Raw genomic sequence first — 25,410 nt, 5'->3', positions numbered from 1 at the left:
AGGGTTTTGAGATATTTTGAGCCCTTCCCTGAGTTTAAGTATAAAATTAAACAAGTATAGATGGGTATTTTCCCTTTCTTCTTGTCAGATTGCCTTTTCTTATAGCTTGTTTATTGGACTTGATGAGTATTGTTTCCCTTTACAATGTCTTTATTGCTTGTGTACCTGAATTCCAGTGGCTGCAGCTGTTTCCCCACTGTACTTCACCCCGTGATGTGTAATTGAGCTGCCCATTTTCCTGTAATTAAAAAGGTTAAGAATTGATTGTAATCATCACTCACTGAGGAAAAGCAGCAGGAATAAAATTACGGATCATAGCTTTTTTTTTTCTTTAAACCAAACACATTTAATATGTTTCTTTCAAGCTGATTTCAGGATTTATAGAATAGATGGATCTTGACCACCCCCGGGGTTTTATGCAGAACAGGAAGCTATCTTGTTCAACTAGATAGTTACTCTCTTCATTGTTTTAAAAGAGGAGTATCTTTTCTCTTCCAGTTTTATGTTTTATAAATTTATACCTTTAAAAAATTTTTCTCATATCTTACTCTTTTCTGCAGAAATTTAAGCTCAAGTTTTCATCAGATATAACACGAACCTCATTTATTTCATCATCTGCCTTGTTTCTTTACTCTAAATGATTCCATTTATTTGAAACTTTCCTTTTGGGCTTTTCTCACATCTTGTTACTTTTCTAAAAATGTAACTATGAAATAGCAAAATGTTACTTGGTAAATATTATAAAACAAATGTTTTATTTGGGCCAAATACAGCAGATGAATTACCCCTTACTCATTAAAAAAAAAATAAACTGAAGTGCCCTAGGAAGGATATTATAATGTATAGGATGTTACAACTGTATTAAAGAATTTGTGGTTATGTAAGAAATATAGATTTAAACACATAAGTATAATTAAGAGAATGTATTTTGGAGTCAGTCTGTTGCTAACTTGCTTATTCTTCTCTTAAACTTCCAGCCTAGTGGGAAGATAATATATGTACATGGAAAATTATAGATTGTCAGTATCTGTGTGCTGAATTTTGTGTTATGGTGTATTAGAAGTTCACAGGAAGAAAGGATTAGGGTGGGTTTGAGTAATTGGGGATGTAATCATGCTGTAGGTGGGAGTTTGGGCTTAAATGGAGTAGGATTTGTGGGGGAGAAAAGAGGGAAGATATAAAGAAGGGAAGTTCCTGAGTGGAGGAGACAAGGGGCCTTGAGATTAACAAACCATATGAGGATCCCTGGAATTTTGGCTAATGTCTTCTGAGAAGGGCATGTTTATTCCTTGTGCTAATCAGAGTTCTCCAGAGAAACAGAACTAATAGTATTGATCTATCTGTCTGTCTGTGAGGACGTTTGTTACAGGAATGGTTCCTGCACTTACGGAGGTCAGAGTGCCACAGTCTGCTGTCTGCTAGCAGACAAGAACCAGGGAAACTAGTGCTGTAATTCAGTCCAAGCTGAAAGGCCTGAGAACCAGGGGCCAATGGTGTGAATTCTGGCCATAGTCTTAAGGCCCAGGACCCAGAAGGAATGATACACAGGGGCAGAAGAAGATGGGCATCGCATTCAAGCAGAGGGAGCAAATTTGACTTTCCTTTGCCTTTTTGTTCTGTTCAGGCTGTCAGTGGATTGGATGAAGCTCAGCTGAATGAGTGAGGGCAATCTTTACTCAGTTTACCAACTTAAATGCTAATCGTTTCCAGAAAACCTCACACATACACTCAGAAACAATGTTTTACCAGCTATCTGGGCAACCCTCTGCCTAGTCAAATTGACACATTAATTATCACATCCTAGAAAAAATGTTTAGTTGATTCCTCTAAAAATAATGACTCTTCTGATTATTACAGAAAATAATGGGGATGGGGGAGTTTGGAGAGCAAAACATTTGACTAATTCTTTATGTTTGCTTTGTTCATTTATGGCTCCTTTCTAGCCACCTGTCCACACCCAGTCTCAAATAGATGTATTTTAATATGCATTTTCTTTGGATATAGTAATAAAAATGATAACTGCAAGTACTTACTGTGTGCTAGGTACTTACTGTTCTGAGTGATGTATAGGTGTTAACTCCTTCATTGTCTTAGAACAATCTTGCAACAGAAGGACTATTGTTACTTTCATTTTACTCATAAGGCAAGTGAGACAGAGCAGGAACACAAGGGGTTGGTTGTTCGACATTATAGACTTGTAATTGGCAAAGCCAAGAACTGAAACCTAGTTGTCTGGACTAGCTTTGCTCTGGACTTACTCACTTAGGCACTGTGTTGAGCATCTTGTAAATGCTGGACATCGTGGGCCTAAACAAATAGAAGATAGGGTTCTACCCTTAAAGAGCTGACAACTTGTTGCTAAATTATGTGGGATGGATTCATAGGCTTTGGCTGTTGAGAATAGAGAATATTAATGAGATCAGGAGGAGTCAATGGGGTCTGCCTTAAGGTGTTGGATAAGTCTGTTGGGATAGAAAAGACCATTTAGACAGGGTCCAGAGGAGTGAATAAGAGTTTGTATTAGCTTTCTAGGGCTGCCCTAACAAAGTTCCACAACTTGGTGGCTTAAAACAACAGAAATTTATTCTTTCACAGTTGAGGGTGCCCGAAGTCTGAAATGAAGATGTGGGCAGGGCCAAGCTCCCTCTGATGCCTTTGGGGAAGAATCCTTCGTTGCCTCCTCCTAGCCTCTAGCGGCTCCTCCCATTCCCTGATGTTCTGGCTTGGAGCTGTGTCTCTCCAGTCTCTGCCTCTGTCTTCACGCGGCCTCTCCCCTGAGCCTCTATGTGCCTTCCTCTTGTAAGGACACCAGTCTCTGGATTAAGGGCGCATGCTAGTCCAGAAGGCCTTGTCTTCGTTAATTATATCTGCAAAGACCCTCTTTCAAATAAGGCCACACTCTTAAGACATGAGTTTTTTTGGAGCACTATTCAGTCCACTATAACATAACAGTGCAGGGAATGATGTAGGTACCAAGCTTTTGAGAAAAGGGGTAAGTGGGAGATCTTGGGGAAGAAAATTTGAGTTGTACTTTAAACTATATGGGTTTGAAGTGACATTTTTAGATAGGTTTCAATGATAATATGGAACAGCTTTATTTCCATGGGAGTATCACCCATTTCTAGGTCCTCTGAAGCACTTGGTCTGTTGCCATCCAAGAAATTAAATAGGTTATTCCTCTGTTGAACTGTGCTTTTGTTCTCTTTCATAAGTTTATATCCTGCAGCTATTTTTCATGCTCTTTTGCACCCTCCAACTCTTCCTCTTAATTAGCATTGTCATGGAACAGCAAACACTTCGCCTGTTACATGCTTACTCTTTATAACAATCTGATAAAAACTGCCCTGTAACCTTTTTTGCAGGTGAGGATACTGAGATGATTTTTATTTTAATGCTGCCTTTTAATGAAAATGAAATATTCTTTGGATATTTTATCTTATAACTAATAATGCAAATTTTAATTAAAGTACAACCACATGTTGTACTATCAAGACAATAATCAAATCAATAGATGCCTCTTATGTGGAATAATGTCTCAAAAGCACAGGAAATACACTGCCTGGAAATGGGAAGATTCTTTGACTTTGATAATAAGACAAAATTCATAAAATGCTGGAACATAAAAACATATGTTGTAGAATTAAGGGTCTCTGATACATTTAGTTTATCAATCCATAAGTTATACTATTCATTTCTTTTGGTGATACAGCGTTACTGGGAAGTGGAACTGCTGCTTGTTACACAGACATACTTAGAAAGTGTTACCTTTCAAACAGCTATTTTAAGCTTCAATTTCTCTTATCTTATTATGTGGGTGATTCTGAAAGGGTGACTAAGTACATTAATGTTGGAATCAGCCTCCTGACTTCCTACTGTGGCTGGCTACATAAATATGGGAAAGTTGCTTAAACTTTCTCAGCCTTAAGAACCTTATGGAGATTAGGTAATTAATGTATGGGACTGTTTTAAAAATTAAAATTATATGTATTTGCTTATAACAGGGTAAGTGCTAAATTTATTAGTTAAAATTAGTGATTAATAAAGAGCACATATTTACTTCATTATGTATGAAATTATACTCAATAGCTTTTTTTTAATGCTTGCATTTTAATTTTATCAGTTGGTATATACATTTTAGCTTACCTTCAGTCATAAAATTAAATGTAAAATTCTTACATCTTTCAGATGTAGACACTGTAGAGTAAGGAAGTGTGAAAGATTTGATTCGTATGATTATTAACTTCCCTGTAGTATATGCATCAGTGTATTTATGAATTGCTGCTTAGGTCTTTAAAAGATGTAGTGCCCATTAGTGTTTGATGCAACCAAATAGTTTAACATTTCTAAAAGACTTTGAAAAGATGTCAGTGTTATTATTAGATTACTGGAATAGTCTCATTCTTAGTAGCTCTTTAAACACTGGTTGAAGTATTAGTGGATAATGACCTGATAATTTCCTGAATCTCAAGATAATTTATCATGCATGCAATTAAGATGCATGCAATCCTTATTAATAATTTTAAAAAATAAGACTTAGCTACTCTTAAAATAGTAATTTTTTAAATAGATTTTATCTTTTGTGGATCATCAAACTTATTATATATGTTCGCATCCACTTTGAATTCCAAAAAGTTCTTCTGTTTGCCACATATATGACTATTTTAAATAAAATAGTATTATTTATACGTCTGTGCCTTTACAGAAAAGTGGCTAATTCACAATTGGATGCCTTAAGGACTACCCACCCCAAGATGACTTATTTCCCATATAATTAATCTAGTTTTCAGAATCTTAGGAATCAGAGGAAGTGAAATTCTATTAGGTGATTTATTTTTATTTCCCTCATAGAACAATATGAAAACTGTAGACATGTCTTAGATCAAAAAGCACGAGGCATTTACAGACAGAGCTAGAAACCAGTAGGGATAAATGTTGAAACATTCATCTGGCTAGTGATTTTTAAGTTCTAGCAGGATTTGGGCTTTAGGGATAGTTATAAAATACTTCTATATAATAAACTCAGTGAAGACAGTGAAAAAATGTCACACATAAGTTTAGATTTTGAAGTTTCTGTAGATCTCCATCCTTATGTTACCAATTATTATTTCAGTTTGACTTCTCACATATAGGAAAATGAGTAAATTGTTATCTATAGATTGATATGTAAAAATCAGTTGCTTTATTCTAATTTTGATTTTTAAAACGTCTCAGATTATAGACATTGTAAATTACTTATTTTTCATACTTGGTTAGATTTGTTTTTAAGTGAGTAGGGTTTTGACTTACATTTTAGACCAATGCATACTTTACATGAACACAACTCTAAACTACAAACGTTTAGGTTTTAGGTCATTTAAAACATTTGATCTATTTATAATTGAAAAATATGTTTTAAAAAAACCTGTCGATACCTGCTTTCTAAGGAATTGTGTTCTAAGTCTTATCAGTGAGGTTCCAAAATCACTATACTTTTCCTTTATTTCAGCAAATATTCATAGGAAGTTGGAGAGTGAGCATAGCTCATTAATATAACTTTGGATATGAAAATGTATTGCTTTGCTGAGTTTGGTTACAGGGGCTGATGATAACTGACTTTCTCTGTAAGAAGGTAGGATAATTTTGGTTTCTTCAGAGAATGTGGGCAAAGGAGAGCAGAGGGAAAGAGAAGAGGTGGACAGTAGGAGGGCTGAGCCACATGATAGGGTATGTGAAGGGCACTTAGGAATAAGGATGTAACATTGAATTTCACATTTTCAGTGCTTCACAGTATAATTTCTCCCTCGCTCCAAGCTTTCATCTAAGTCTGCAGCACCAAAGGTCTTTTGCTTGTGTATATAAATCATGCGTTGATGCTGGAGGTAAAGTTATAGTTATTTGAATTTAAATGAGTTCCCTCATTCTTTTTAATTAGAATTAAAGTATTCACAGTTTTTATCTCTTAAATTTAAAATAATCACCGATTTGTATTCCCAAATAGAACAGTGTGATTTTATGTCATTTTCAAGTGACACAAGCATAATTTTAAGGTCTCCAAGGAATGACTGGCAATAGCAGTACAGTAGATCTATACACTGTGTTCGTGTAGCTGGTCGTCAGCGCCCTGCTTGGTGGCGTGTCAAAGCCCAGAGAGGTGTTAACAGCCCTGAGCTCGTATTTACTCAGTACCATAATGACAGGAAAGCATGATCCATTGGCAATTCATGCACTGAGTTTATGTCACTGAGTCACTGATTTATAGTGTGCACTATTATTATCCTGTGTCATAGATTATAGAAGTCAGGCATCCACATGTGTATAGAGCTATGCAACCATTTGCATGCCATTAAACATTTTAAAAGAAAATAGGATTTTAAGTGAGATTAATGGTATTAGTGATAATACTAGGTTGCACACACTATTCTTTTATTTGGTTTTTAATGTATTAAGCAGCAATCATAAAATCTCTTGAAACTGGGGCTTAGTGGTGGTGAGGTCAACCTGTGTCCTTCATACAATGTGCTACAGTGCAGTGAAGTTATAATGGGATTACTCTTTCCCATGTATTTCAAGTATTTCTATTCCTTTTCAAAATGTAAATCTCAGGAGATTACAGTTAAAGACTATGTTATTGACCTAATTTCTCTGATGGTTTGAATTCATTCATGTTTTCATCTGAGGAGTTTTATGCTTATAGTTGTAAGCTCATGCAAAGTGCCCTATATTCTAGTTCAAGGCAACTTTGCTTCACACAATCAATTTGATGACCTAGTGGGCTGTTTGAATAATTAGAGCATTAGTTATATGAATGCCTGCATATACCTGTATGCTTACTTATTTAAAACTGAATAAACAAACCGCCAGCTTTAACATTACATGGAGTAACTTCATTAAATATAATTTAGGTTTCTACTGTTAGATTAAATATGCCTGTCATATCATTGTGAAATAATTGAAAACGTTTTTTGGATTTTTTGGGAGAAGAGAAAATACACAGAACTGCTTTAAAATACAACCCTTAAGTTTACCATAACATTTAGTATCTGTACAATTGTACAGAGATTAAAAATCTCTACAGTATAAATTATTAGATCATTTACATCCATTTCTTATTAATCAAATTTCAAAGTTGACTATGTCAAAACTATGTATCACTCATTTTTCTGAGTCTAAAAATCTCTTTCCTTTTTATTAAGGTAACTATGGAATTTTGTTAATAATGAGATTGTATTACCTTAGATCTGTTTATTGCTATAATTTAGTTTGGAAAGAGACTAGAAGAATTGTTGAAGAATTAGAAGAAACTGTTAATTTCTACTATGTTGTGATGTAGTAAAATGAGCACTGACATTGCTCAATAGGAATTTGAATAAATAGTGCTGTATTTGGTGTTCACTTTGTGCACTCATATAGTCACAGAGGACTCACCAAGGAAAGGTCTGTGGGGAAAGGGAGGTAGATGCCCTCCTCCAGATGCTCCATTGCTCTTCTCCTTTCAAATGTGTTAGCTGGCAAATGGCAAAAGTGAGCTTGATAGGTAGTATTCTGAAAGAAAAACTTATTTATTGTTTTGTTGAGTATTACATAAATATTAAAAAATGAAGCAGAGCATATTTTTGTGATTCCTAGAATTTTTATTGTTTTAAAATATACTCTTTTTTATTCTTTTAAGTCAATGCCTATGGCTGTCCTAGTTGGTTAGCAAATATGTTTCTATTTCCAAGTCTCTTCTTATACTTCCACTGGAAATTAGAAAAATATGATTTCTCACTTACCCAGTCCTTCTTGTGATGAAGAGTCACTTTGGGACACTGCTCAGATGTACGCAGAAGTATTCTGGAAAAGATTTTAAGATTTACTGCTGGTGCCTCTTCCCTGTTCTTGTTTTTGATACTGATATAATGTCTGGTACTCTGGCAGCCATTTTATGCAACTGAGGTGTTACATGTGAGAGAAAAGCCCTGCGAACTAGGAATCTAACCCCAGCAGTTTCTTTCCTTTCCTGTGTGGTGGTCATTAGCCACATCTAGCTAATGAGCATTTAAAATGTGGCTAGTCTGAATTGAGATGTACTGTTAGTATAAAATGCACACTAGATTTTATTTTATTCTTATTTATTTATATTTTATTTTATACAATTTTTTAAATTAAGGTATTATTGATATACACTCTTATGAAGGTTTCACATGAAAAACAATGTGGTTACTATGTTCACCCATATTATCGAGTCCCCCCATACCCCATTGCAGTCCTGTCCATCAGTGGTAAGATGCCACAGAGCCACTACTTGTCTTCTCTGATTGCACACCAGATTTTAAAGACTTAGTATGAAAAAAAGTATGCCATTTATATTATTAATATTGATTGCCTGTTGGATATATTGGGTTAAATAAAATGTTATTAAAATTAACTTAACCTGTTTCCTTTTACTTTTTTAATGTGGCTACTATAAATTTTGCTATTACATATGTGACCTGAATTTATTTCTCACATTATATTCTCTTGGCCAACACTGCCTTAGACTTTTGTGTGTGTGTGAGAAAGATATATTTAGGCTAATAAAAGTTGGGCTGACTGTTCTTTATGGCTGGAAGCTTTCCCTATTGATACCAGATGCCATTTCTAATCACTGAATAAGACGACCGTGGAAGTTGTTGGTTGAGTCTTTCCTACACACATATAGTTGTGACAGTTTTGATTAAACCATGGTATAGGTTCTCCTCACTATCTGAAAGGAGAATGTTCCTATGAAAACTTATGTAAGTAGAAATGGAGTAAAGCAAAGAAGCAATTACCATAAATTTTTTTTTTACCATAAATTTATATGGAAAATTTGTGAGCCTTCCCATACCCCAAAAATAACTCCTCTTAAGCTTTTGTTAGGCCATCTCTTGCTAATGGATGCGCAAAATAAATTGAATTAAAGCACAGATCCTCACAGACACAGTTTGAAGCTATGGCAGCTTGATTGTGAGATGCTGAGTGTGTGTATTTCCAGGGTGGGGGCTGGGCGGTGTCGTTCTCCTTGCTGGGGTGTGCCCTGCCTCTGTAAGAGCTCACAGCAAAACAAACACTACATTATTTTTGCTTTTTGCATTTTCTAATTTCTTTCAGTTTGTGCAAACAGGTACTGATTCAGGTCTTCTGTACAAGTGAAGTAGCATGATGTGATCTTTTGATGGAGGGGGAGTGGGGTACCTGGTTAGTCTTTACCACTTTTGTGCTCATCCAATACTACCTTCTGGTTATTAATCCTTTTAAGCAACCCTGTATTCAGACAGTGATATAGACCTGCATACACATCTAGGCTCAAGTTCTTATTGTCTGTGGACCTTAAGCAAGTTATTTAACCTCCCTGAGCCTTAATTTCCTGGTTTAAAACAAACAAGGTAATACCTGACTTGTAAGATTGTGTAAGATTCAGTAATACAACTTATATGAAATGGGTACCTCAGTTCCTGGTACATAATTGTTGCTGAAAATATGGTAGCTCCTAATGTAATAAATCTCAGTCTCCATAAGTGTTTGGGTCAGCGAAGGAGTGGGAGGGAAGAGTTGTAAAGAGAAGACATGGGTGGGTTGTTGTGTGGCGTGGTCAAAGCCTGAGGAAGCCCCGGAGGGCTCTGTCCTCGAGCTGGGGATCGACCCTCTGCGGGGTCCTGCTGGAAGCCCCTCTCGCAGTCCCTGCTGCTACCCTTTTCATTCCCACGGCCAGTGAAGACTGGGATCCAGCCTGAGTACAGTTTGGGAAGAGCAGTGAAACAGGCATTAGGAAAGCAGTGCAGCTGTGAATGTATATAAAATGAGCTTGTTTGACTTAGGGAATCTGCACAGTTTGATTTGTTTTTTTGTTTGTTGTTCTGGAGTTTGTGCTAGCAGAAGTATTTGGGAGGATGGTTTTGCTATGATCTTAAATGTTTTAAAAGAAAAAGTGAAAGAGAAGAGAAGAGCACAGTCGTATGCAGTATTGATGCTGATTGGGGAGAGAAGTGGGCCCTTGGCAGGCACTCTTGGGAGGAAAAGGAAATCCACAGAAATACACCCATAAATCTTATAAATGCATTCTCTCTACTCCACCACACATCCTATATAGTGGGCCAAGAATCATCCAAATGGGCAGCAGGAATACTGCTGAGATACATGATTAGTAAGGGAATTCAGGGCATTGCAGCCAGTATTTCAAATGCCACATTCTAAGAAGAGTGCAGTTGGGAGAGGGAAGGGCATGGATTAAAATTTAAACAATTCCCAATCAAATGAAAATGTTTTGGGAATAGTGCCCGGGAGTATTGTTGAATTGGTTTTAATATAAACATCCAAAAGGTAACCAGCTGGAATTGTTTGCATGTTTTGGAAAGTATATATGTTGTATAGATATTTTAAATGCAATGTTTATTCATTAGAAAAAATTCAGCCTTGTTCTTGGTGGCTGAGGTATCAGGATAGATATTATATTCAGAATATAGAATCACTAAATTTTAAGATGGGACGGACTCTTAGAGGTCAGTGAGTACAATTCCGTTGAGTACAATTCTGTGAGTGCAATTTCTTTTTGATTGGGAAACACACCTGGGGAAACTGAGGCTTATAATAAGCAAGTGAGTAGCAAATACAGGCCTGCATCCAAGATCTGTTCACAACCAGGTCAGGGCCTCTGTTCACAACACTCAGCTGCCTTCTCAATAAACACTGTGATAGGCATCCCCAGGCCTGCGTTCTGGACAAACAGATGGCCTCTTCTGTTAACCTCCTGGCTAACAGATGTGCATTTTAACAAGGGCCTAAGGGTAAAAGCTTAATCTAACGTCATAACAAATGTGGACGACACCAAAAGCATTGCCATAGGCTGGAGAGGTTGTGTGACATTATCTACAGTGGAGGGACCATCTTTGTGGGAATGGATTGAAGGCTACACAAAAAGGTCAAGTTCACTTAATGTGCTGTCTTGGTAAATGACTGAGTAATTGGTGTTGAAAAAATAAAAACAGTCCACTGCCCAGGATCTTGAGCGTTGTCTCCTTCACAATGGTTGAATAGTAATAGTAATAATAATAATAAAAAGAAGACTAAAAATAAAGATAACACCTCTTTCCCCTCTCTTTTATATAACAAAAAGTGGGGTTGCAAAGAAAGACACACAATTTGACAGGAATATAAATTATGTTGGCTGTAGGTGTAAAGCATTCTACATGTCTGGCTGGTACTCCTGGCTTCTCAAACATTCTGCTGGTTCTAGCTCACTTTCCCTAAGCCTGGTTGGCACTCATCTTTCAAACAGCCCCTGGAAAGGAAACCGGAGTCAGCTGAGATCTTAGTTCCCCCACTGGCTTACTCTTTGGAAAAGCTGTGAAGTCCTCCTCCAGAGGGACTGGGAGCGGCTGGCCACATGCACCGACGCCTAAGGGCTTTGAATCTCTCTAACGGTGGCAAGTGGGATGGCTGTGCAAGGCCTGGTGGGACAGAAGACAGTGCCCAGAGCAGGGAAGAATTGAATTTGGTTGCTGCTGAAAAGCTAGCAGTGGACATACTGGGAAAAATTTGCACATTCTTCAAGAGGCAGGGTACAAAACCCTTAGAGGACAGACACTACTGGCTTATCTGAATATCAAGTAAACTATTGAAAGTCTAGCAAAATATAGGAAGAGATAGGGAATAAGAGTGTAAATTACAGACCTCGTTTCTAATCTCAGATGGACAGAGCCTCTTCAACTGTGGAAGGCTGAGAAACAGCCTCTCCCTGAGTAACAGAATGGGATTGTTCAGGAGGCCCCAGGCTGTTCGAATGTGGGTGGGTGTGTAAGTTTTTGTGCACATGTGTATGTGTAAAAGTGTGTATGAGTATATGCTGAGTGTGATTATGTGTACCAGTGAAGGGGGGTCGCAAAAACAAAGGGCTGGCCTTCCTCACCCAGGACAAGTGCTGGGGATTTGGACTGAGACACTCCAAGGTGGCTCTTGCTTAAAAAAAAAAAAAAATCTGAAGATAGGAACCAAGACAAGAGAAAAATGTAGTGGTTGATGTCCTATGATTATAGTTATGATAATGAAATTTTCACCTCCTCTTACTGTTTAACTTTTTTGTTTTTTTAACTAGAGATAGGGATGGCCTTCAGCTTGTTTTTTGTGTCTGATGGTACCTAGTATAATGCCTTAGGATTACAAGCTTTTTGTCAAATTCATTAAATTTATTCTTTCCATTTCTGTGTTCTTGTATTCTGCCAGTCCTCACTTGTAGGATGGGGTGTTGGCTTTTTACATCACCATTGGTTTGCTGACTCGGTGGGCCCTTTCAATTCAAACTCAAACCCCCAGTTCTGGGAAGTTTTTTGAATCATTTTTTGGAATCTCATTTTCTCCAGCTTTTTGTTTTTTCTTTCTGGAGCTCTTAACAATTTGTTGAATTTCTCGTATTGGCATTTTATTATTTATACCTCTTCTTCCTGATTTCTATCATTTCCTCCTTGCATTTCCTGAGAAATTTCTTAAAGTTTATGTATATTTTGAATGTTTCATTTTTCACAGCCTATTTTTTTAATAAGAATCGTATTTAATTTTTTTCTCTGAGACAGTTTTTTTCTTTTATCAAAAATCTTCTATCTCTTGAGGATATTCAGTGTAGTTTAAGTTCTCTCTGCTCTCTGCCTCATCTCCAATTTTTTCTTTTATTTATTAGAGGCTTTTCTCAAATGTCAGGTGATCTTTAGCTGTCTGTTCATGTTTGAGAGAAAGGCAGTGAAAAGCTGATTGGAAGCCATGAGAGAGAGTGTGTGTGTGTGTGTGTGTGTGTGTGTGTGTGTGTGTGTGTGTGAGAGAGAGAGAGAGAGAGAATGTGTGTGTGCCAAGGGACAGTATATTTAGAGTATTGAATAGTGAGCTTCCGTATAGTGGGCAGAGCTTGGACAGCTTCACTGAACTATTTCATTTTCAGAAGGAATTTTGCCTTTTGTTTTTCTCTTGAGATAATCAGTTTTCTCAGATAGGAGTCCTTTAGTATAATACATGAGATGCTAAAGCCTCGTTTTCATTGTTCTCAGTGTGAGTGTGAGACCTGGGCTTGCGGCTCACCCCTTCATGTATAGATTTTCACTTAATGATCTTGTTTTCAGTATGATATTTCAGTCTGATATTCTACCCTTTCTTAGTTCAGTCAGCTATAATCAAAACACCAAAAACTGGGTTTCTTAAACAGTTAACATTTATTTTTCACAGTTCTGAAGGCTGGGAAGTCCAAGATGAAGGCCCTGGTAGATCCACTTTCTGGCTTGTAGATAGCTGCCTTCTCAGTGTATTCACATGGAGCACAGAGAGAGAGAACAGAGGGGGAGAGAGAGAGAAAAGAACAGACCATCTCTCTCAGTCTCTTCTTAGAAGGGCACTAATCCACCCTCATAATCTGATACCTCCCAAAGGCCCCACCCCCAAATGCTGTCAGAATGGGGATTGGACTTCAGTATAAGAATTTGGAGGGGATGCAGACATACAGGCCACAGCATCCCCTCAGCTGTGCTCAGAGTCCTAGAGTGCCTGCTTCAGCTTCTCCATAGAATACTTCATGACTTTTACGGTGGAAGGAGATGGAGGAATGGCAGTCAGCTTGCTGCATGCAGTGGGTCAAGGGTTCAGGGATGTCTGATGGGTGCAGTGCACCCTTCCCTCCTCTGTGAGCTACCTGGCGCCTCCAGTTCCTGGAACTTTCTGGGGTTGTCCATCAGCTGGCATCTTGGATTCTCTGGTGTGCAAAGTCAGTCACAACTCACCTACTTCCAGATTTCAAAGCTTTGCTGGTTGCCTATTGTCCACTTTTCATTTCCTTGGGATCATTGCCCTCTGCCATGTCCTAAAATTTCATAACAGTCCTTTCAGTAGAGGGTGGTTAGGGAGTAAGGTAAATGTGTCTTCAATCAGCCATGTTTTACTGGAATAGATCTCTCAAGTATAAAGTCTTGGGTAAATGCATTAATATATTTAAAACTGCTGCTTCATACTGACATTTAAATTTAAAAAAAATACTTCTAAAAACTTGGTTGAAGTGTAATTGATGTACAAGCTGCATATAAAGTGAACAATTAGTTTTGACATATGAATATATGAAACTATTATTGCTATTAAAATACTAAACATATTCCACACACCCCAATGTTTGTTTGTATCCATAGTGCCTTGTATCTAGAGATCATGTTGGGAAGAATTGACATTCTAAGGGTATTAAGTCATCGGACCCTTGAACATGGTGTAATCTCCATTTATTTAGGTCTTTTTAAGTTTCTCTCAGTAATGTTTTGAAGTTTGTAGAATACAGGTTTTACACTTTTATTGGGTCAGATCTATCCCTAAGTTTATCATATTTATTTACACTATTATAAGTGGTATTTAAAAAAAATTCAATTTCTTTATTGTTCATTTCTAGTATATAGAAATATAATTGATTTTCAATTTTGGTGTGTCCTGCAATGTTGCTAAATTCACTTATTGATCCTTATAACTTTTTTGTAGATTCCACTGACTTTTCTGTGTAAAAGTTTATATTGTTTGTGAATAAAAACAAGTTTACTTTCTTTTTTTCCCACAATTTCTTTTTTTTTTTTTCCTTCTTACTTTGGTGAGAAGGTTCCCAACACTGAATAGAGGTGGAGAGTGGACATTCTTGTCTTGTTCCTGATCTGAAGGGGAAAACATTCAATCTTTCACCATTATGTGTGGTGTTAGCTGCTGACTATCCACAGATGCACTTTGTCAGATTGAGGAAATTCCCTTTAACTATGAGTTTTCCAAGAGTTTAAAAAATTTTGAATGAACGTTGGACTTTGTCAGATGTTATTTCTGTGGCAACCAAGTTGATCATTTGTTTTCTCTGTTTTACTTTGCTGGTATGGCGAATAAATTTTCAAATTTTAAACCTGCATTGCATTTGGGGGATAAACACCACTTGGGTATAATTTATTATCTTTTTTATTTATTTTTGCAATCTATTAGCTAAAATTTTATTTAGGAAGTTTACATATATGTTCATGAAGGATGTGGATCTGTAGCTTTCTTTTCTTGTAATGTATTTGTCTTGATTTGATATCAGAGTAATACTGACCTTTATAGCATGGGTTAAGAAACATTCCTGTCTTTTCTGTTTTCTGGAAAAATTTGTGTGTAATTGGTATTATTTATTCTTAAGTGTTTGGTAGCTATCGCCAGTAAAGCTACTGGGGCCTGAAGTTTTCTTTGTAGGAAGTTTTTAACCTGTAATCTTTAATAGTTGAAGGATTATCCCAGTATCTGTTTCTTCTTGACCAAGCTTTTGTAGTTTTCTCCTTTCAAAGAAATTATTCATTTAAGTTGTTGAATATAGTCATAAATATATTCATATATACATTTATAATATAGTATTCTATTATCTTTTTAGTATCTATAAAAACTGCAGTGATACCATCTGTTTCATTTTGATGTTCGTAATTCATGTATTCTCTCTTCATTCCCCCAATCAGTCTAGCTAGAAACTTATTGATTTTATTCATTATCTCAAAGAACCAGCTTTTTAAAAAAGACATCTTCCAAGGGAAGTTTTAGATTTACAATAAAATTGAGAGGGAAGTACAGAGATTGCCTGTCCATGTATTGCCAATACCTCTGTCCCTATACATGCATAGCCTCCCTCATTATCAAATCACTCACCAGACTTGTACATTTTTTTTTACCGTGGATGAACCTACATTGAGATATCATAATCACCCAAAGTCCATAGTTTACCTTAGGGCTCACTCCTAGTGGTATGCATTCTATGGGGCTAGACAAAGGTATAATGACAAATATCCATCAGTATGACACCATGTAGATTATTTTCACTACCCAAGAAGTACTCTGTGCTCTGCTTATTTCTCTCTCCCACCCCACCCCTGGCAAACATGGTTCTTTTTATTGTCTCTATCATTTTCTGTTTCCAGAATGTCATATGGTTGTAATTACACATTATAGACTTTCAGATTGCCTTCTTTCACTTAGTAGTATGCATTTAAGTTTCCTCCATGTCTGACTTGATAACTCATTTCTTTTTAGCACTGATTAATATTCCATTGTCTGGGTGTACCATGGTTTATTTATCCATTCACCATTAAAGGACATCTTGATTGCTTCCAAGTTATGGCAGTTATGAATAAAGCTGCTGTAAACATCTATTGCAGGTTTTGTGTGGTCATCTGTCTCCACCTCCTTTGCATAAGTACCAAGATGACAATTGCTGTATCATATGGTAAGAATATGCTTAGTTTTTATAAGAAACCACCAAACTCTGTCCGAGTGGCTGTTCCATTTGTCAGTCCCTCCAAAAATGTACGAGAAGCCTGCTGTTTCATGTTCTCAGTGGTATTTGTTATTGTTCTGAATTTTGGCCATTCTAATAGGTGGATATGGTTTCTCACTGTTGGCTTAATTTGCATTTCCTTGATGACATATTATGTGGAACACCTCTTTTGAGGACCAGCTTTTTTTTTCATATTTATTGATCAAATGGTTGTTAACAACAATAAAATTATGTATAGGGGACTCAATGCACAATCATTAATCCACCCCAAACCTAATTCTCAACAGTCTCCAATCTTCTGAAGCATAATGAACAAGTTCTTACATGGTGAACAATTCTTACATAGTGAATAAGTTCTTACATGGTGAACAGGACAAGGGCAGTCATCACATAAACTTTCGGTTTTGATCATGCATTATGAACTATAGACAATCAGGTCAAATATGAATATTCGTTTGATTTTTATACTTGATTTATATGTGAATCCCACATTTCTCCCTTATTATTATTATTATTTTTAATAAAATGCTGAAGTGGTAGGGAGATGCAAGATAAAGGTAGAAAACATAGTTTAATGCTGTAAGAGAACAAATGTAGATGATCAGGTGTGTGCCTGTAGACTAAGTGTTAATCCAAGCTAGACAAGGGCAACAAAACATCCACGGATGCAGGAGATTTCTCTCAAAACAGGGGGGGGGGGAGGTTCTAAGCCTTACCTCTGTTGATCCCCAATTTCTCACTTGATGGCCCCTCTGTGACTGTGCCTGTCTTAGGTTTTTCCTCCCTTGAGGAATCTTACCCGTCTCTGGCTAACCAGTCTTCTTCCGGAGCCATACAGGGGAATGTAAAGTTGGTAAGTGAGAGAGAAGCAATATTGTTTGAAAAGGTTAGCTTTTTACTTCTTTGCAGATTTATGCCCTGTGGCTTTTATGCCCAGCATTTGTCTTGAGGTATCTTTACCACTTGGAAGAATTATGACACTCGGTAAATTCGATATGAGGCATGAGTTCTATTTAAGGGTTGTAATTAGGAAGGAAGAAGAAAAGCTATAGAAGTAGCAGATGGAAGAAAACATGGGAAGATTGATTATTTCTTTGACATATCTTCTTGTAGAGTAACTCAAGCATGTACAGGTTTTAAACTACTAATTAAATTGTGCACACACATTAACATAATAGGTATATAGTTACATAACCAAGGCAGACCTATAATTACCAGCCATCTCCAGTGAAACCAAGAAAACCAGTTAGGCACCCTAAGCATTTGTGAAAACTTATCTATGATATGATGGATATTGTCCAACTGAACTTGAACAGTCTGAGAGAAATCAGATAAATTAAAACAACCCATTCCTGGGAACTGTTCACATCCCATATGTTCTTTTAACAGTAGATAGTCTGTAGTCGTAAGATTTTGGAGCACTACAACTTGAACTTCTCCTAATTCTTGGTTGAGTTCCAACAGTATAGATCCAGTCAAATTTGTTGTTTTACTGTATGCACAGGCCGGCTTAGATATCTCCTTCTTCATTCCAATGGCAAGTCCAGGAAACGGTGGGATGAATGCAGCTACAACTGCAGCAGTGCCTGGACCTTTGTTGAGGTTTTTTGATGATCATCTTCTGGTATGACTCTTCCAGAGAGTGCTGATGTTGGAAGATCTTCTTCATATCATATCTTAGTTCATTTTCTGGGTAGCCAAATTAGGCTTTGATCCTCTGTATAAACACAAACAGACCCTTTGCCCACACTATGAAATGCCCTTTGTACCATTGTGTAGAACTCAATGGAGGTCACCACACAGGAACTGCTGTTTTTTTTTTTAAGAGGAAGTAATATTATCAGAAAAGTGTACCTCCATAGCCGATCATCTGACACCCTTTAAGTGATCAAAATTAAGGATATTTAAAGCATGCATTAATCATTGATTTCCAGTTAGTTTATCCTATCAGGGAGTAATCCCCCTTTTCTTTCTTTCTTTCTTTTTTTTTGTTATCATTAATCTACACTTACATGAAGAATACTATGTTTACTAGTCTCTCCCCTATACCAGGTCCCCGCTATAAACCCCTTTACAATCACTGTCCATCAGCATAGCAAAATGTTGTAGAATCACTACTTGACTTCTCTGTGTTGTACAGCCCTCCCCTTTCTCCCACTCCCCCATTATGTATGCTAATCTTAATACCCCCTTCTTCTTCCGCCCCCTTATCCCTCCCTACCCACCCATCCTCCCCAGTCCCTTTCCCTTTGGTACCTGTTAGTCCATTCTTGGGTTCTGTGATTCCGCTGCTATTTTGTTCCTTCAGTTTTTCCTTTGTTCTTATACTCCACAGATGAGTGAAATCATTTGGTATTTCTCTTTCTCTGCTTGGCTTATTTCACTGAGCATAATACCCTCCAGCTCCATCCATGTTGCTGCAAATGGTAGGATTTGCCCTCTTCTTATGGCTGAGTAATATTCCATTCTGTGTATGTACCAGATCTTCTTTATCCACTCATCTACTGATGGACATTTAGGTAGCTTCCAATTCTTGGCTATTGTAAATAGTGCTGTGATAAATACACGGGTGCATCTGTCTTTCTCAAACTTGATTGCTGCGTTCTTAGGGTAAATTCCTAGGAGTGGAATTCCTGGGTCAAATGGTAGGTCTGTTTTGAGCATTTTCATGAACCTCCATACTGCTTTCCACAATGGTTGAACTAATTTACATTCCCACCAGCAGTGTAGGAGGATTCCCCTTTCTCCACAGCCTTGCCAACATTTGTTGTTGTTTGTCTTTTGGATGGCAGCCATCCTTACTGGTGTGAGGTGATACCTCATTGTAGTTTTAATTTGCATTTCTCTGATAATTAGCGATGTGGAGCATCTTTTCATGTGTCTGTTGGCCATCTGTATTTCTTTTTTGGAGAACTGTTCAGTTCCCCTGCCCATTCTTTAATTGGGTTATTTGTTTTTTGTTTGTTGAGGCATGTGAGCTCTTTATATATTTTGGATGTCAAGCCTTTATCGGATCTGTCATTTACAAATATATTCTCCCATACTGTAGGGATCCTTTTTGTTCTATTGATGGTGACTTTTGATGTACAGAAGCTTTTCAGCTTAATATAGTCCAACTTGTTCATTTTTGCTGTTGTTTTCCTTGCCCAGGGAGATATTTTCAAGAAGAGATCATTCATGTTTATGTCTAAGAGGTTTTTGCCTATGTTTTTTTCCAAGAGTTTAATGGTTTCATGACTTACATTCAGGTCTTTGATCCATTTTGAATTTACTTTTGTATATGGGATTAGACAATGGTCCAGTTTCATTCTCCTACATGTAGCTGTCCAGTTTTGCTAGCACCATCTGTTGAAGAGACTGTCATTTTGCCATTGTATGTCCATGGCTCCTTAATCAAATATTAATTGACCATATATGTTTGGGTTAATGTCTGGAGTCTCTAGTCTGTTTCACTGGTTTGTGGCTCTCTTCTTGTGCTATTGTCTTGTACCAAATTGTCTTGATTCCTATGGCTTTATTATAGTAGAGCTTGAAGTTGGGGAGTGAGATCATCCCTACTTTATTCTTCTTTCTCAGGATTGCTATGGCTATTTGGGGTCTTTGGTGTCTCCAAATGAATTTTTGAATTATTTGTTCCAGCTCATTGAAGAATGTTGCTGGTAATTTGATAGGGATTGCATCAAATCTGTATATTGCTTTGGGCAGGATGGCCATTTTGACGATATTAATTCTTCCTAGCCACGAGCATGGGATGAGTTTCCATCTGTTAGTGTCCCCTTTAATTTCTCTTAAGAGTGACTTTAAGTTTTCAGAGTGTAAGTCTTTCACTTCTTTGGTTAGGTTTATTCCTAGGTATTGTATTTTTTTTTTATGCAATTGTGAATGGAGTTGTTTTCCTGATTTCTCTTTCTGTTGGTTCATTGTTAGTGTATAGGAAAGCCACAGATTTCTGTGTGTTAATTTTGTATCCTGCAACTTTGCTGTATTCCGATATCAGTTCTAGTAGTTTTGGGGTGGAGTCTTTAGGGTTTTTATGTACAATATCATGTCATTTGCAAATAGTGACAGTTTAACTTCTTCTTTACCAACCCGGATTCCTTGTATTTCTTTGTTTTGTCTGATTGCCATGGCTAGGACCTCCAGTACTATGTTAAATAACGGTGGGGAGAGTGGGCATCCCTGTCTAGTTCCCGATCTCAGAGGGAAAGCTTTCAGCTTCTCGCTGTTCAGTATAATGTTGACTGTGGGTTTATCATATATGGCCTTTATTATGTTGAGGTACTTGCCCTCTCTTCCCATTTTGCTGACAGTTTTTATCATGAATGGATGTTGAATTTAGTCAAATGCCTTTTCAGCATCTATGGAGATGATCATGTGGTTTTTGTCTTTCTTTTTGTTGACGTGGTGGATGATGATGGATTTTCGAATGTTGTACCATCCTTGCATCCCTGGGATGAATCCCACTTGGTCATGGTGTATGATCCTTTTGATATACTGTTGAATTCTGTTTGCTAATATTTTATTGAGTATTTTTGCATCTACATTCATCAGGGATATTGGTCCGTAATTTTCTTTTTTGGTGGGGTCTTTGCCTGGTTTTGGTATTAGGGTGATGTTGGCTTCATAGAATGAGTTTGGGAGTATTCCCTCCTCTTCTATTTTTTGGAAAACTTTAAGGAGAATGGGTATTATGTCTTCTCTGTGTGTCTGATAAAATTCCGAGGTAAATCCGTCCGGCCTGGGGGTTTTGTTCTTGGGTAGTTTTTTGATTACTATTTCAATTTCTTTGCTCGTAGTTGGTTTGTTTAACTTTTGTGTTTCTTCCTTGATCAGTCTTGGGAGGTTGTATTTTTCTAGGAAGTTGTCCATTTCTTCTAGGTTTTCCAGCTTGTTGGCATATAGGTTTTCAAAGTAGTCTTTAATAATTCTTTGTATTTCTGTGGAGTCTGTCATGATTTTTCCATTCTCATTTCTGATTCTGTTGATTTGTGTTGATTCTCTTTTTCTCTTAATAAGTTTGGCTAGAGGCTTATCTATTTTATTCATTTTCTCAAAGAACCAGCTCTTGGTTTCATTGATTTTTGCTATTGTTTTATTCTTCTCAATTTTGTTTATTTCTTCTCTGATGTTTATTATGTCCCTCCTTCTGCTGACTTTAGGCCTCATTTGTTCTTCTTTTTCCAGTTTCGATAATTGTGATGTTAGACTATTCATTTGGGATTGTTCTTCCTTCTTCAAGTGTGACTGGATTGCTATATACTTTCCTCTTAAGACTGCTTTCGCTGCGTCCCACAGGAGTTGGGGCTTTCTGTTGTTGTTGTCATTTGTTTCTATATATTCCTTGATCTCTATTTTAATTTGTTCATTCATCCATTGATTATTTAGGAGCATGTTGTTAAGTCTCCATGTGTTTGTGAGCCTTTTTGTTTTCTTTGTAGAATTTATTTCTAGTTTTATACCTTTGTGGTCTGAAAAATTGGTTGGTAGAATTTCAATATTTTGGAATTTACTGAGGCTCTTTTTGTGGGCTAGTTCATGGTCTATTCTGGAGAATGTTCCATGTGCACTTGAGAAGAATGTATATCCTGTTGCTTTTCGATGTAGAGTTCTATAGATGTGTATTAGGTCCATCTGTTCTACTGTGTTGTTCAGTGCCTCCGTGTCCTTACTTATTTTCTGCCCGGTGGATCTATCCTTTGGGGTGAGTGGTGTGTTAAAGTCTCCTAAAATGAATGCATTGCAGTCTATTTCCCCCTTTAGTTCTGTTAGTATTTGTTTCACATATGCTGGTGCTCCTGTGTTGGGTGCATATATATTTAGAATGTTTATATCTTCTTGTTGGACTGAGCCCTTTATCATTATGTAGTGTCCTTCTTTATCTCTTGTTACTTTCTTTGTTTTGAAGTCTATTTTGTCTGATATTAGTACTGCAACCCCTGCTTTCTTCTCGCTGTTGTTTACCTGAAATATGTTTTTCCATCCCTTGACTTTAATCTGTGCATGTCTTTGGGTTTGAGGTGAGTTTCTTGTAAGCAGCATATAGATGGGTCTTGCTTTTTTATCCATTCTATTTCTCTGTGTCTTTTGATTGGTGCATTCAGTCCATTTACATTTAGGGTGACTATTGAAAGATATGTACTTATTGCCATTGCAGGCTTTAAATTCATGGTTACCAAAGGTTCAAGGTTAGCCTCTTTGGTATCTTACTGCCTAACTTAGCTCACTTATTGAGCTGTTATCTACACTGTCTGGAGATTCTTTTCTTCTCTCCCTTCTTACTCCTCCTCCTCCATTCTTCATGTGTTGGGTATTTTGTTCTGTGCTCTTTTTAGGAATGCTCCCATCTAGAGCAGTCCCTGTAAGATGCCCTGTAGAGGTGGTTTGTGAGAAAGAAGTTCCCTCAGCTTTTGCTTGTCTGGGAATTGTTTAATCCCGCCATCATATTTAAATGATAGTCGTGTTGGATACAGTATCCTTGGTTCAAGGCCCTTCTATTTCATTGCATTAAATATATCATGGCATTCTCTTTTGGCCTGTAGGGTTTGTGTCGAGAAGTCTGATGATAGCCTGATGGGTTTTCCTTTATAGGTGACCTTTTTCTCTCTAACTGCCTTTAAAACTCTTTCCTTGTTCTTGATCTTTGCCATTTTAATTATTATGTGTCTTGGTGTTGTCTTCCTTGGATCCTTTCTGTTGGGGTTCTGTGTATTTCCGTGGTCTGTTTGATTATTTCCTCCCCCAGTTTGGGGAAGTTTTCAGCAATTATTTATTCAAAGATACTTTCTATCCTTTTTCCTCTCTCTTCTTCTTCTGGTACCCCTATAATATGGATATTGTTCCTTTTGGATTGGTCACACAGTTCTCTTAATATTGTTTCCTTCCTGGAGATCCTTTTATCACTCTCTATGTCAGCTCCTATGCGTTCCTGTTCTCTGGTTTCTATTCCATCAATGGCCTCTTGCATCTTATCCATTCTGCTTATAAATCCTTCCAGAGTTTGTTTCACTTCTGTAATCTCCTTCCTGGCATCTGTGATCTCCCTCCGGACTTCATCCCATTGCTCTTGCATTTTTCTCTCCATCTCCGTTGGCATGTTTATGATTTTTATTTTGAATTCTTTTTCAGGAAGACTGGTTAAGTCTGTCTCCTTCTCTGGTGTTGCCTCTGTGATCTTGGTTTGCCTGTAATTTTGCCTTTTCATGGTGATAGGAATAGTTTGCAGAGCTGGGATGAGTGATGGCTGGAAGAACTTCCCTTATTGTTGGTTTGTGGCCTTCCTCTACTGGGAGAACAGCGACCTCTAGTGGCTTGTGCTGGGCAGCTGCACACAGACAGGGCTTCTGCTTCCTGCCCGGCTGCTATGGAGTTTATCTCCGCTCTAGCAGTGGGCGTGTCCTGGCTCGGGCTGCCCCTTTGCGAGGTGCTGGGTTCTCGCAGTTGTGGATGTGGTCTGGATGTTGTCCTGTGTCCTCTGGTCTTTATTCTAGAAAGAGTTATCTTTGTTATATTTTCATAGATATATGTGGTTTTGGGAGATTTCCGCTGCTCTACTCATGCCGCCATCTTGCCTCTGCCATCTCCAGAACCAGCTTTTTATTTCACTCATTTTCTCTTTTGATTTTGTTAAAAATTAATTTCTGCTCAGATCTTATTATTTCCTTTTAGTCAGAAATTTATTTGTTCTTCTTTTTCTAGGTTAAGGTGGAAGCCAAGCCCACTGACTCAAGACCCCTCTTTTCTAATCCGGGCATTTAATGTTGAAAACTTCCCCCAAAGTACTGCTTAGTGATGTCTCACACATTTTAATTTGATTCCCTTCACTTCACTATTTTTAAACATTTAAATTCCTTATGCATTTTAAAGCACAGTAACAGTTTGGATTTGTTTCACACTTTGTTCCTTCCAGGATTAAAAATATATATATTTTTCCTTGTTTTATTCTCAGAGTATGTTAACACAAGCCCTTACTATATCTCTAGTTGAACACTCAGTCATTCAACAAATACCTGGTGAATGCCACACTTTGTGCAGTTACTGTGAATATGGTGCAAAAAAATAAAAAAATGAATGTCCTCTCTGTCAAGGAGTTTATTTTATTATTATTTTTAGTGGAATAAGAATTTTAAGTGTGAGATGTAGAGACACAGCAAAGTTAAGTGACTCACTCACTGACGATCACTACACATGCTAAACCCTCATCCTTCAACCACAATTCCAGGGTCTTTTTCCTGTACCATAACACTTCAGAATTTCTTCTCATTAAATATAAAACTATAAGGGTATTAATAAATCATACACACATTATTAAAGCAGCATCATTTGAATTACTCTCAATAGGACTATAGATTATTGTTTGCTCATGCTGATGAGAAATGAGCTAAGTCTCATTAAAGATTCAATGAAGAGAGACGTACTGTACTGTTAATACTACCTGATGATGAAGAGAACTGTTCTACTAACATCCATTCATTTGGGGCAATGACTAGCTTCACTTTCTGGTTTAGTTTCCACATTTAAAAAAAAAAAATGAGGTTAGCCCAAATGATCTTTCACATTCCTTCTAACTTTTAGATACTGAGAATTTTAATTTCAAGTATTTATAGAGTATTCACTATAGTACTTTGTTAGGGATTCAAAAGTTAATGCACAATACTTGTGTTAAAACCATCTAGCTTATGACTCAGGAGACATACATATGAAATATTATTAAGTGCCAGTATGAGTGAGGCAGACAATAACGATATGAAACAACTGAGGAAGATTTTGTCTCACCAGGGACATTTGACAAAGTCTGGAGACACGTTTTTGCTTGTCACTCCTTGTAGGGTGAGGAGGGGTGGTGATCCCTTTTGGCAGAGTCACAAAAGAGTGGAGGCCAGGAATGGTGCCCAATATCCTTCAGTGCACAGGAGAGCTTCCCACACAAAAATTACCGGGCTAAAATATCAAGTGTTGAGGTTGAGAAACTGCTCTAGAAATTTAGAGGAAAAAATCTCTGTGGGAAGGAAAGAGCAGGAAAGTTTCATCAAGGAGCTGTGTTTTTCCATGAGTTTCTAACATGGTTGCATCTGGAGAAACAGCATAAACAAGGTGACACAGAAGGGAACTGGCGTGGTTTATCCGGGGACAGCCGGAGGAGAGGGCTG

The 25,410-nt window shown here is 37.3% G+C and overlaps 1 long non-coding RNA gene across 1 annotated transcript; it reads left to right on the top strand.

The window, feature by feature from the left end:
* The first annotated feature begins 17,018 nt into the window (after positions 1 to 17,018).
* LOC140848175 (uncharacterized) lies at positions 17,019 to 24,985 on the top strand. The gene is made up of 3 exons (XR_012128727.1): positions 17,019 to 17,117; positions 17,769 to 17,888; positions 23,960 to 24,985. It is a non-coding gene; the product is annotated as an uncharacterized lncRNA (long non-coding RNA).
* Positions 24,986 to 25,410: the final 425 nt, after the last annotated feature.

This window comes from Manis javanica, chromosome 3 (assembly GCF_040802235.1).
Source record: "Manis javanica isolate MJ-LG chromosome 3, MJ_LKY, whole genome shotgun sequence".
Taxonomy (NCBI): Eukaryota; Metazoa; Chordata; class Mammalia; order Pholidota; family Manidae; genus Manis; species Manis javanica.
This window is presented reverse-complemented; position numbering and strand designations above follow the sequence as displayed.